The sequence below is a fragment of the Myripristis murdjan genome, chromosome 24 (genome assembly GCF_902150065.1).
Source record: "Myripristis murdjan chromosome 24, fMyrMur1.1, whole genome shotgun sequence".
In the NCBI taxonomy this organism is placed as follows: Eukaryota; Metazoa; Chordata; class Actinopteri; order Holocentriformes; family Holocentridae; genus Myripristis; species Myripristis murdjan.
In genome coordinates this window covers 20,078,803-20,091,796 of record NC_044003.1, presented here as the reverse complement: position 1 = coordinate 20,091,796, position 12,994 = coordinate 20,078,803, and the positions used below count along the sequence as shown (strand labels likewise).

At 41.4% G+C, this 12,994-nt stretch overlaps 1 protein-coding gene across 2 annotated transcripts in view; it reads left to right on the top strand.

The window, feature by feature from the left end:
* Positions 1 to 12,994, top strand: part of disp1 (dispatched homolog 1 (Drosophila)) — a 96,610-nt gene that overhangs the window by 19,250 nt on the left and 64,366 nt on the right. For both annotated transcript variants that reach the window (XM_030047006.1, XM_030047004.1), the window contains exon 3: positions 7,883 to 7,960. The gene's annotated coding sequence lies outside the window, so the exon portion shown is untranslated. The remainder of the gene's footprint in view (positions 1 to 7,882; positions 7,961 to 12,994) is intronic.

Here is a 12,994-nt window from a genome sequence, read left to right as displayed (position 1 = left end):
GACTTTGTGACTGAGTCTGGTCTCTGTCAGCTGTACAAAACCCTGTCAGGCCTGACCTGAGCTGTGCCATCCCTCCCTTAACAGTAAACACAGCAGGTTTTATGGACCTCTGGAGACTCCATACCAGACTCAGGCCTCCTTCCTCTGCGGTACTTCACTTGGAGGGTTTTATTGTGATTCGTGGAATCTTCGTCTCTGGGGTCAATCACATTCTCCTTTATTGGGTAGCTCTGGTTTTGGCTAACATTGTGGTGTACTGGCACTCACAGATCAGTGGATTGTGCAGTGTCACGGATGTGAGTCTGATTCCCAGCTATCCATCTACATCCCTTCATTTTTACTGTCAAACTTTTGTTGTTGCACAGTATAATAAATATTTTTTAAAGAAAAGTACAAAGAATGGGTAAATGCTAGTCTTTATTTTGGACCAAAAGCAGGAACCATAAATTTAAGCAATTTTCCAAAATTGGGCTGTCTCTAGAAAGATAATGGCCAATATACACCTAGGTCTTCCCAAAATAATAAGTAATAAGTAAGTTACCCGCAGTTTAAGATTACTGTTACTTTATTTGAAACTGCTATTCAAAAGGGGCTTATTTTTACTTTTTTACATGAACACTTGAACAATGGGTCTTATTTTTGTAAACTTGCAAGTCCTCTTCTCCGTCCCATACACCTCTATCGCTCCCTTCCTCATTCCATCCTCTCTTACATGAGAACAGAACAAGCTTTGTTTTGGTAATGATCAGTCGCCCCTAAATTACATTTCCAAAGCTTCGAGGTCACAGCCATTTCCCCTTTGGGGTTTGATTTAAGTGCCACTTGGCCTGCTACTGTAGCTAATCACAAGGATTTATAGAGTGCATCACTGTGGGGCTGGAGGACCCAGGCCTGTTTGCTGGCACCCTCCTGCAGGTGTTGTAGACCTCTTTTCTTTCGTCCCTTCTTTTTTTCCCCTCATCTATTATAGCTGTTGATGGAAGGCAGCTGGAAGACCTTGCTTGTTCTCCACTTGTTTGGTTGAAAGGGGGCTCTGTTGGTGGAACGTAATGCTAACGGCACCTCCTCCTCCTTCTTTGCTTCTCAGTCCGGAAAGTCTTGCACGTAAAGCTTTCATAATTACATTGATCTTGAGGGGCGCTTTTACAACCTGCTGACGCATTCAATCACATTTCAGCATGGCTCTTGCTCACGATTCCTGTGTTTTGCATATTCCAAGTTCATGTCAAATCATGTGCCCTTCTCGAATTACTGGTAATTGGGATTTTTCACATGGTCCTGAAGGAGAGAGGATGGAGGATGGGAGGAGAAGGAGGAAGAAGCAAGTAAGAAGGAGGGGTACGGATGGACCAAGAGGGGGTTTTTGCTCAATCGAGTCAAAGGAGACTGTCAGAAACTCCAAAGGCATGCACTACAAGATCCAGATGTTGGATTTTGTAGTGAATGCCCCCCTGAAACACACACGTGCACATATAACCCTGGTGTCTACATAACCTTAAAAATGGATTACACTGCGGCCCTTGCATTGAAGAGTTCTTGGATAACATTTGGGTTTGCACCATTGTTTGCAGTGCCTCTCTTAGTTTTGTTTTCCTCACTAAGTACAGGAAGTCATTATTAGGTCTGCCTTGTCCAAGGAAACATATCAGTTCACTCTTCCTCCCTCCCTTAGCCCTCTTTGAGTTTCCACTCGATCACATCTTTGGTCTGGTTTGAGTGAACGCAACAGCAGGGCATAGCTAATGAGCGTGCTGTGATCTAAGAGCAATGCCATCTATAGGCATTCACCGTGGACTAAGCTGAATGCCAAACTCTAAACTTGGAAGTATGAGGGAGTGACAGAAGAAAACATTCAAATTAGTGTCTCAAATCCAACCCAGCAGCCTTATTTAGTGAATTTAAGTCAGCCTTACTTCCCGGTAAAGGGCATTAATAGGAGCCACAAGAAAGGCAGCCATCAAGAAGAGGATTTTTGTCACGCCATGGAATGTCAGACAAGGAAGATCTTTAACACTGGTCATGAAGTGGGTGAGGGGGTTAAATGAACTGAAGGATGAGATGGATTGAGGATTTTTTAGTCTTAACCCTCACTCACCTTCTCCCCTGCTCTCTTACCCCCTCCAATTCATCTCCCTTCCCAGTCTCTTCTTCTCTCAGTAACCCTTGGCATGAGAGGTCAGTGCTGTGTTCCAGCAGGCTGACCTCTGGTAATGAGAAGGCAGGTTAGCACTCAACCTGGAAGCGCTTTGTCCGCCTCTCCTGGGAACACAAACAGTGATGGTACCAAGGCACACAGGAACAGCTGCAGCGGCGCCGGGTGGCAGTTCCCCCTCTCATGTGCTCTGTTCAGTTCAGGCTGCCATTTGTCATTCCACTGGAAAAACAGAAATAGAACCACAAGACAAATCTGCTTGATTGATCCTTCTCAGGTGTCAACCCAGTGCATCTTGAACTTACCTTGTCAATTCATAAGAAACCCAGAAATACTGTTATGTCATTATCACATTATAATTAATACTATTACAAATGTTCATAAAATCTCTGCAACCTTTTTAGAGTTCTTGCTATAATCTGAGAAGGTGACTTAGGGTTAGTGTTGTTGTGTAAAGCAACTTTTGACTTTGAGTGCCAATAGTTTTCATGTTAATTACTGATTTATTGGTACTCACACATGCCACACTTCCTTATGGTTAATGATTCAAGTCAGTGGCCTTGGATGACAAAGTCTGGAGGCCAGTTTCCAGAGGGAAAAGAATTGCGTGTTGTCTGATAAGTTTTTCTTTCTTGTGAAAGAAAAGTTCCTTGACCCAGTATATACCAGTGTACTTCTATTAATTTGCTATTCTCTTATTTATCTTGGAAAAGATAATATATATGGTATTGAAGCTTGAATCAATGTGCAGGTGTGTGGGTGGATACACACTTACCTGCTGTTGTGTGTATTCATCTGAGTGTGTTTTACGACTGGTGAAGGTATTCCAGTAGTCATATTCAGTCAGGCAGCTAGTACAGTAATATGATTAACTCTTGGAGATGGTTTTACTCCAAAAGGGCATTCATCCCTTTTAACACAGTTCCCTGTGCTGTAATCATATGATTTGTTTATTACAAATTGTTTTAGCCTGTTTTGGTCTTGCTGTTCTTGTGCTCTTATGCTTCTCTTCCTCTACTCCACTCCTTTCATCACTGGAGATTTCTCATGATGATAACCTCATGTCATCTGATACAGGCTTATTATTTTTTTTCCCATTTTTTTTTTTTGCTGCCTTAAAGCAATGACTTGTCCTATACAGGCTGCAGTGTCACTCTCAGAGACAATTTACATATCTACCATGAAATCAAACAGCTGAAATAAGACACAACTGGGGTGAGGAATGGATAGATGATTCTTGGCAGACATCCATGAACTGCAGAGGTTGCTAATCTGCTTCCTTGGCCGGGCCTTTTCACTTTTTTTTTAGTGTCCTTGACTGCGGAGCACTTTAAAAAGCATCCTTAAGTGCTCTTTCATTTATGCATTTTTTTTTTTTTATCGTATATTGACTTTTACTGGCATGTAAACTGGCAGGATAAAATTGACCTAGCAGTGGAAAATATCAAGGAGGGATAGAGAAAGGGAGAGAGAAAGGCAAAGTGCCACAGTAATTCTTGGCATAGATCCGCTTTTGGACAAGCAGAGTTTTCTCAAGGCCGCTTGAGGCTGACTTGATCCCATCTCAGCGAGAGCGTGCTTTGGCTTTTCACGCTTTTCATTTTCTACTTGAGAGCAGGGCAGTTATGAGTTTACTTTGATCCCTTACAATTGGGAGAGACTTCCATTTGTTCACGACAAGATAGTAAGCCCTTTTGAATCCTATAGGCTGTGAGCCATTCCTCCAAGTACCACACAAAATATTCTTTGAAAAACAAAATAGAGGAGGGATTAGGGTGTGCTCAAAGATAGTTCCCCTCTTATCTCAGAGCAGCTTGTGATGAATTTATTATCTTAAGAGCCAATCAAGTTTAGGTGCTTCTCCTTAAACAGACAGAACAAACAAGCGATGAGTGATGGCATTTTTATCTTTGTGGCAGTCTATTCAGATCAGTGGAAAATTCAGTTTACATCTGATTGGCGAAGTGCTGCAGTCTTTGCATGGATGGATGCTTCATGCCGTTACATGTTTCTCAGCAGAGTAAAACACACACAAACACACTTTCGTTGCATCCAGGCAAGATGATTTGTTGTTTACCTTTTTTTCCTTCTTGGATTTTGTTACCAAGGGAATGGATGAGAAATGTGGCCAGGGGTTTGGTGTGAGTGTGTTTGGCAGACTTCTATCCACATGTGTCTATGACTTAGTATATCTTAGTATATCTGGATGTATGTGTGCATGTGTATGGGTGTACTAACAACAATGTGTGTATGTCACAGCAAAGGAATGCCAGTGTTTAACATGGCCACAGGATCCTGGCCGTCCCGGAGCTTGAGCCGCGGGAATAAACCAGACCTCTGTGCTGTCTTGTCTGTCTGGAGATGGCTCTCGTTTGGAGGAAATGAGCCTGCGATACACAGGCATTGCCCGAATTCCTCCCCTCATGTCGTCACTGCTAAAACAAATAGCGGCTTAGGGGAAAGGATTCTGCCACTGAATCAACAGATTGTTTGTGTCTTCTCCAACTCAAAGGGGCCATTTTTTCTGAATTGTGCAAAGGTGTAGGAATTTGTGAAGTTGTTCCATTTAGCCTATCCCTCCTGTTGTGAAACGATAATTACTTGCAGTTTTGATTAGCTTCCCTCTTGGAAGAGTGCTGTTGCCAATGTCTCGTATACAGCCCCAATCCTGGCTTCACACAAAAGTCCTGGAGGGATTTCCATGTTTGGAGGGAGATTCCTGGATTTGAATCCACAGAATTGGAGTGACTCTCCTGGAAATGAGAGTTGACTGTGACTTGAGCCAAACCTCATTGGAGTAATTGGCGCGTAGATGCTGGGCCTGGGCCTACCAGTGACTCAGGGTAGATGGGAATTGTCTCTGAGATGGGTGTGTGTGAATTAATTAGGGTCAACCTAGGTCTTTCTGGGACTTAAACTAAATTAACACGTAAGCCTTCAACACACTATAGTCATTTGTCTGTAGTAAGCTGTTGCTCAGAGGTTGTGGGCATTTTGAAAGTGGAATGCATAAAATTTAAACAAGCTTCATTAGTAACCTCTATACTTGTTATATAATTTCTCCTTTTTTATTCTTGCTTCATATAATCTTACTGGCATTTCTTCATTTACCTTATTTATTGTATATTCCCTTTGGGTGTCACCTTCTTTCTATCTTGCAACTTTCATCACTTACTGCGTGTCCTGTTCTTCCTCTGCAGGACAGGAATTCTCTATGAATCAGTAATTTTGCTGAGTAGGACCCAAAGTTTTATATCTCACATGCTGATGTGTGATATAAAACTAGTGACATTTCTTTGCTGTAAGAAACTCCAATCTCTGAAATAAAGCTCCTACAAAAACTGGACTGGTTGAAGTATCTTTGCCTGGTTATTGATGAAGCAATCTATGATCATCTTAATAACTCACTTGCGTAGTTCCTTTAGAAATAATCACATCTTTTGTGTTTGTCCTTGAGCATAGTTTTCCTTTCTACCTTAGTTTGTCTGTATAATAGGCCTAGATATAAAACCAGATTTATTTCCTTGCCAAAAATTAATAACATTCCTTTCTGTTCCTTACCACATGGGACACACTGTATATGATAGATATGCATAGAACTTAAAGCCAGAATATGTGAAGAAAAATACACAGGAAACATGTTCTTCATTAAAACGTCTCTTTTGGTGCAATTTATTAGGATCACAAAATTCAAGCTTGTTTTACTCTCTTGCCCAAAGAATGCCAAGACACAAGGATTGTAAGCAGTTGTTTCTCCAAAAGTGTGTCTCCGCAGTGTTGTCCATGTGTGAATTCTCTGTTATTTTGACCATCTTTTAATAATTTTGTTGTCTACTCTCACATTTCCACAATGTGAGGCAGGGGGGTTGGGGTAAGAACCTCTGTTGAACTGAGGCGGACTGAGTTTATAACCATTACAGTGGGTTAACTAGAACCCTCTGACCTCAGGTCATTACTCTAAATTAACTAAAAGTCCCCTTTCTCCTCATCTGTCCATATTTAACCCCCTCAGTGGCTACCACTCTCTTCATCTTCTCCCCGTCGTAGCACACCTTGGTAATTGGTGATGTGGACCATATGTTGGTTTTGAAAGGCCCTCTTGTTTTGGGGCACCATTAGCCCTAGCCAAGGATGTATCATAATCCTGTTATTAGGCTACCTGTCCCTTCCTGAGCTGGCGTCACAGGCAGGAGCACATAGTCTTCTGTCACCTCCTATCTGCCCTTCTCATCTCCTCTCCTCCTTACCAGTCAAATCATCACCTCTTGTTTCCTCTTGTTAGTCCTCTACCCTCCTCCTCTCCTCTCCTTACTGTGAAATATGTGTCTTTTTTTAGTTTAAATGGAGTGGGAAAATAGTAAATACAGTAATCATTGCTCAGGATGTTGTCAGGGTTAATCAATCAGATTTTTTTTTTCTTTTCTGTATGTTAAATATCAAGCTATCTGCAAGAAACTGGGGAGGGAAGGCTATGGATGGATTGCTTATATTAGGCTTGTATCCATCTGCCTGTGTCCCATGGCCTCCAGACCTCACGTTTCACTAGAAACAGATATTAATTCAGCTGTATTAAATTTTGGAAATTTTACTTCATTAATTATTGGTTGTTTTTCTGTAAGAGTGTCTTGAAATTGTATGTGGGATTGACCACTTTATAGCCAGACACAGCAGTTCATTCATTCATTCTACTCTAAACAGCCGAGGTTTTTACTGATGAAGCTTCTGATGAAGGTCTGGATTAACAATATTCAATGGAATTTACCTCACAAGTACAGAATAAAGTGTGTGTGTGTGTGTGTGTGTGTGTGTAATTGTAATTGTTGTTCTGTCAGTATTTGTAATCCTCACCATTAAGTGACCTCCCCAAACCTTATTAACGGACTGAGAGGACCCGGCAGTTTGGTGACCTCCCAGCTGGAAGGTCAAGGTGGTTGAGGAAAAGATGTGTAGGTTTACCACAACATGTGTGTGTTTTTGTTTGCGTTGTGGTCTGATGGTGCGTGTGTGTGTGTATGTGTGCGTGTGTGTGTGTGTGTGTGTGTGTGTGTGTGAGTGTGTGTTGCAGCCGCTAGGCTCGGAGAGGTCCTGTGCTCTTTTTGAAAACCCCAGGAGGCATGTGTCACATTCTCTCTCTTTCTCCACTCCTCCCTGCCAATTAAAACAATTTCCCTCCTGTTGCTTGTTTTGTGGGCCAGTCTCTATAGCTGGCAATCTTTGAATTGATCGTTTCCAGAGGATTTTCATGGAAAATTAGCCCTGAGTGTTTTCCTACAAGGTACAGTTGTAACAATTTTAGAAGTCCTACTTTTCACATTCTTGGTGCAGTGCTGCTGCACCATTAATCAACACCCTGGATGAATTGTTTGGAAAATGCAAGAAAGATTAAGAGAGAGGGTAACTTAAACAATTGGACTAAGTGTAATGGTTTTCATTTGTAGTTTCTGGAGACATTATACACTGAGTGGCGAACAGGTTTTAAGCCCTTATTTGGAGATCTGAAACCCACGAAATGCCATCATGTACAAACCGGAGTGAACAGTCTATCACAGCGATGCTTAGACATAATGAGAAGGCAAGAGTAACTCACTGTTTTCCCTCCTCATTTTTCATCACAGTGGTGCCTGAGGGTCATTTTGGACTTTGTCCCACAACAATCCCAGTTGAGCTCTCTGTTTTGGTTCTTGTTGATCTCCTGGAAAAAAAAGTGACTGTCTTTGTGTCTTCCCACAGATTTACCCGTTGCTGTAAAGAGATTGAGAATCCGAACGCATGAATAGGTGGGGAGCATGGTCCATTGTCATCCTACAGGTAAGACATCTTATTTTGTTTGCTACTTTGTATTTAGGATTACTGGACAACAGCGAAACCTGGGTTTCAATTTCAATTTTTGTCAGGGACTTTGTACACTATACTCAACCCAATACTAGATACCCCTCCCTTTCCATATCCAGCAAGCTAATAAGCTAATGTGAAACCTTGGAATATTTTTTTATGTTATTTTTTTTATTTATTTTTTAAATGAGACTTGATTTTCAAAAGGAGTAAATGAGGTAAGTGATGCACCACGAGCAGTGCTGTGAATTATGGTGGGGCTGATGATTATTTGTTTCAGTGACCTACTGTGAAATCATGTGAAATAATCGGCCAAGCCTTATATTGATCATAAACCCAAACTCAATCCCCGCTCCCTTCAGTACAAGGAATAATTTACAATTAGGGTGACTGAAGAAAATATCAGTGCGTGTCTCATAATCACAAACAAGCTAGAAAATGTGCAAAGGACAGCAGCACAATGCTAGGAACTACAGAAGAGGAAAAGAGCCTGTTCCTTGTCCTCTTCCTTCCCCCCACCCTGTCTCACTCTGTCTGGCAAGCCCAGACAGGCCTCCGGTAAAAGTCGAGCATGTTTATTCTTCACCTTGCTACAACTGGGTCAGCGACAAAGGTGAAGGTGTTTACCTACGGCTTGCAGCTTACGGACCTTTCAGATGGATTCATTTTCCAGGAAGAAATAACTTGTCTGAGGAAAAAACGCATACACCACATTGAACACCCTACTCATTATTTGTGACTGGCAAATTCACACATGCCATTCCCATTTATGTAATGGTGATTGTGTGAAGTTGTATAACTGCTTGCAAATTATTCCCACCAAGAAATTGTGTGTAAACAGTTGTAAAGGGTGAACTGAGTTTCTTTTTCCTCAACAAATGACTTCATGCCCAAGTATAAATTCAGACTCACACGTCTCAGTAACTTGGTCTCTCTTAGCTTCCTGCTTTGACACACACCCACACACGCACAGACACATTTCTCTCTTGCACTCACTCAATCTCTCTCTCTCTTTTGCTCTGACCTGACCTGCTGAAAGGCTTTCAGGGCCGTGTCAGACAGCCAGCAACTCTCCCTGTTCACAAAGAGTCCTCGCAGGTTCAAGTTGGAGGCCAGGCTGATCTTCCTCCTCTTTCTTTCACATTGTCCGTCTTGTCATGCTATGTAGGAGAGAAGGCAAACATGTGCATATGTATATTTATATATGTATGTGTGAAAGTGTGCATGAGTAGCATTTGGTAGCTTGTGTGTTCTATTATTTGTGTGTGTGTGTGTGTGCTAACTTGCACACCTTTTGATGTGAGTGTACAGTCAGGCCTACATATGTAAGAGCTTATGTGTGCATGCCTTCCTCTATTCATTTATTATTGTGTGTGTGCGTGTGTGTGTGTGTGTGTGTGTGTGTGTGTGTGTGTGTGTGTGTGTGTGTGTGTGTGTGTGTGTGTGTGTGTGTGTGTGTGTGTGTGTATGAGAGGGAGAAAGAGAGAGAGGTCGTCGTGTTGGAGCCCAGTAAGAAAATTTGCAGCTGGGTTTGTTTTGTAACATGGGCAGGGTCTGTTGATCCTGAAGGACAGAAGGCTTCAGCGCCGGCCCGTTCATCTTTTGTTGCCAACAGCTACGTGGTCGTGAGGCCTCACAGCCGTCTCAGAGTTTTTTGATATCTAGACACATTTTTACATCGAATGTAGTGCCAACTCCATTCTTAAAAATGTGTTGAAGAGGGAATCCATAAGTTCCTCTTTTTTTGATGATAAGCTGACAAGAAAACAAACAAGTGGTTTGTCAAATGAAAAGTGGCATCCTTTGCTTATTTTATGGCGGTACAGTTTGTCATTGTTATGATGAGATGTGCATAAAACTAATAAATGCGAGAAAAGTGAGCAAATATCATGTTGCAGTGCAATAGGGTAGGAAGCAGTATCATAAGATGCTCAATTTGGACCAAACCAGCCCAGGAAGACTCAGGTAATCAGCTGTGTTTCAGCTGTAAATACATTTGCTTTCTCATTTGATTTTCAGTGTTTCTCATGGAAGATGTGTTACTCAAGGTTAAGTAGCTGACGATCCAAAATACCTAAAATGAATAAGACAGTTAATGTTTTCTGTCTGCTGCTTGTTTTTAAATGGCAAAGATTTGTAAAACCCTTAATGCCCTTAATGATATCCTAAGTTGCAACAATGAACTCAGTGCAACTCAAAAGCTGCAGCAAAGTTTAAATTAAGTGTTTTACACCAATTGCAGTAATCCTTACAGTCAGCAGATGTCATGGTTGGACCCACCGGTATCATGGCTTTGAGCTCAATGAGAATTAATATATAAATTATGGATTTTTTTTTAGGATTTTATGTTCAAGGCTGAGTGTCCTTTTGTCAAAGCAGCCCACTTTATCAAGAAGCTTCCATCAGCGGTGGATTCAGTAAATTGTTGATCTCCGATGTTTTCCTTCAACAAACATACACGGCACATACAAAGAGATTTGTCGTCCTCCCCAAATCCAAAACAACAGGAGAAAAAGTTGTTGAGAGGAAAACATTTAAGGTAAGAGCCTTTTTGGCAGAAGAATTTTGTGATTTACAATGAGGCTGAAATGTTCCCTAGCTTGCTGAGTCAAACATGTCTGCACGTAACCAATGGCCCTCCCTGTACTTCGCTAGCAGCTGTGTTGACTGTCTCGTGCATGGGAACGCTTGATTACTAGGCTGACTGAACCTTACAGGCTGAGCCGGCTGTCAGCTCACTCTGCCTCTCTCTCCACATCTCTCTCTCTCTCTCTCTCTCTCTCTCTCTCTCTCTCTCTCTCTCTCTCTCTCTCTCTCTCACACACACACACACACACACACACGAAAGAGAGCCTCCTTGCTTTGATCCTGGAGAGTTGTAAATGGCTGCTGCTCCATCATCCATGGCCTCAGGTTATTCACCAGGCTTTATTAGCCTAATGAGGGGTTAGGGGATGTTTATCTACACTACAGTATGTCTGTCTTGATACGCCTCTGGCAGCAGATTCATGTCCAATAGCCCAGTTGGCAGACAGTCTCATGTTGTTTGTTTCATTAGAAGCTTCAGCTGCAAAGGCTCGGGATGATGTCTTCATTAAAATTTATGATATGTTGATTTTAATAATCTGTTGTGTTTCTCGATGAGCTTGTTAGGCAGGCGCTAAGAACACATGATCAATGCACCACTCCTTGATATAACGAGATGCAGGTGCAGTGAAATGACATCAGTGCCTAAGCACAACTGGAAGCTATAGGCTCTCAAGCTTGAGCATGATTTCCGTTGAGATCTATTCAAACTCTGATTTATGCGATTGATCAACCTTTCCTGGCTTATTGACAGCAAGTGCTAATAAAAACATCAAAAATGTTTCATCATCATACATGATGAAACATTTTGGGTGACGTGAATGTGGTGTCTTGCTTAGTAACGGATGCTTTGGAAAATCCTATATATTCTCAGTGTTTTTGATTTTTACTTGAAGTGAATTATAATCACATTATTATCATATTACAAGAATATGTGAAAAGTGTATTTGCATTTAAATTACATCCATTTGAAACATGCATCTAGTTTGTGTTATGGGGAAAACCTTGATTAGATATCATTTTAAAAGGAGGGAATCATTTTTTGTTATTCATTTTTTAGGTCCCAACATTTGAGCAAAATGTTGGGGCACCCATTCTGTGACACATCAGTGTCTCTCCATCGTGGATGATCAGACAATCACTGAGTCTGGATTTAGGACCAATAACTGCATGTTATATTATAAGGACTAATGTTGTATTGAGCACTTAATGTGTTATGCACAGATAGCATAATGTCTGTTGCAGAAACTGAACCTGTGACTTTCTGGTTAAAAGATTGTCTCATGGTTCACAACCAGTTCTCTCTCAAAACTAAAATATTGATAGCCACATGTAGTGTTACAGAAATCAAAGCAAGCAAGTAAACTGAGTTAAATATCAATCAGATTGACAGTTAAAATATTTATGGATCAGCACTGAAAAGTAAGCATTAGGATATGATATGAGCAGTGAAAAATGCATTTGCAACACCTGTGGAAAAGCAATGTTCTGGGCTTCAGTTTTAGAGACTCAAATGTTATTGTCCCGATGAAAGGCCTTGGATAGCTCTCTGTGTCTTTCATGCACGCTACACACACACATGCACACTGTCTGCTGCACACCAGTTGTTCTGCTACATGTTGCCCCACTCGCCCTGCTCTCTGCTCAAAACACATTCAGCAACACAAGTCAGAACAAAATACATAGTTTCACAAGCCGCATGAATGATTCAGCCCATAGTCAGAGAAAAGTTAGCTCTTGGTCCCGCAGAGTTCACCCCAGTCTCTGTTAATTTCCAAGTCTTCACCAGACAGGAAGCAGATCTTCTAGTCAGGGAATCCAGGGAATGGGAGAGGAAATGATAAATGAAGAAAAGGCACGGTCATATAACTTCAGATCAATGTAAATCTGAGCTCTGTTTATTGTTTTAGGTCCCGAGGTTTTGTTTAAGAAAGACTGGTCTTGATCACAGTGCAGTAGCACCATGTTTGGCCTGTACATCTGTGGTTGACACCAGGCTGGCCGTATGTGTGCATGTATGTCTATGTGACAGTTTATTTTTTCAGTAATCGAGATCTAAACACATTAAGTTGTTGGTCTTAGTGAGTGAAGTTTTCCATGTACTCCTCATTGACTTTTAATGGGGAGCTTTAATGGAGTTTCTCTGTGTCGTGGGACAGTGAGGAGCACAAAGGGAAAATGGAGAGTGGGTTGTAGTGATTTCATCTAAAGGGTTAAAACTTGGTTTTCACTACAGGGCCAAATGTGGCTGGCTGGTGCTTAGTCACTCATTTTTTCTGGACTTCCTACAAAGCAGTGTTGATGTGACTGTATTTGCTTTCTTGAATAATGCTACCGACAGCAATTCTTTTTCATTTCAGAAGGAATTTTGATTATTAAACAAATGTTGTTCCTTTGACATTGATCATTTGAATGTGGCTGTCT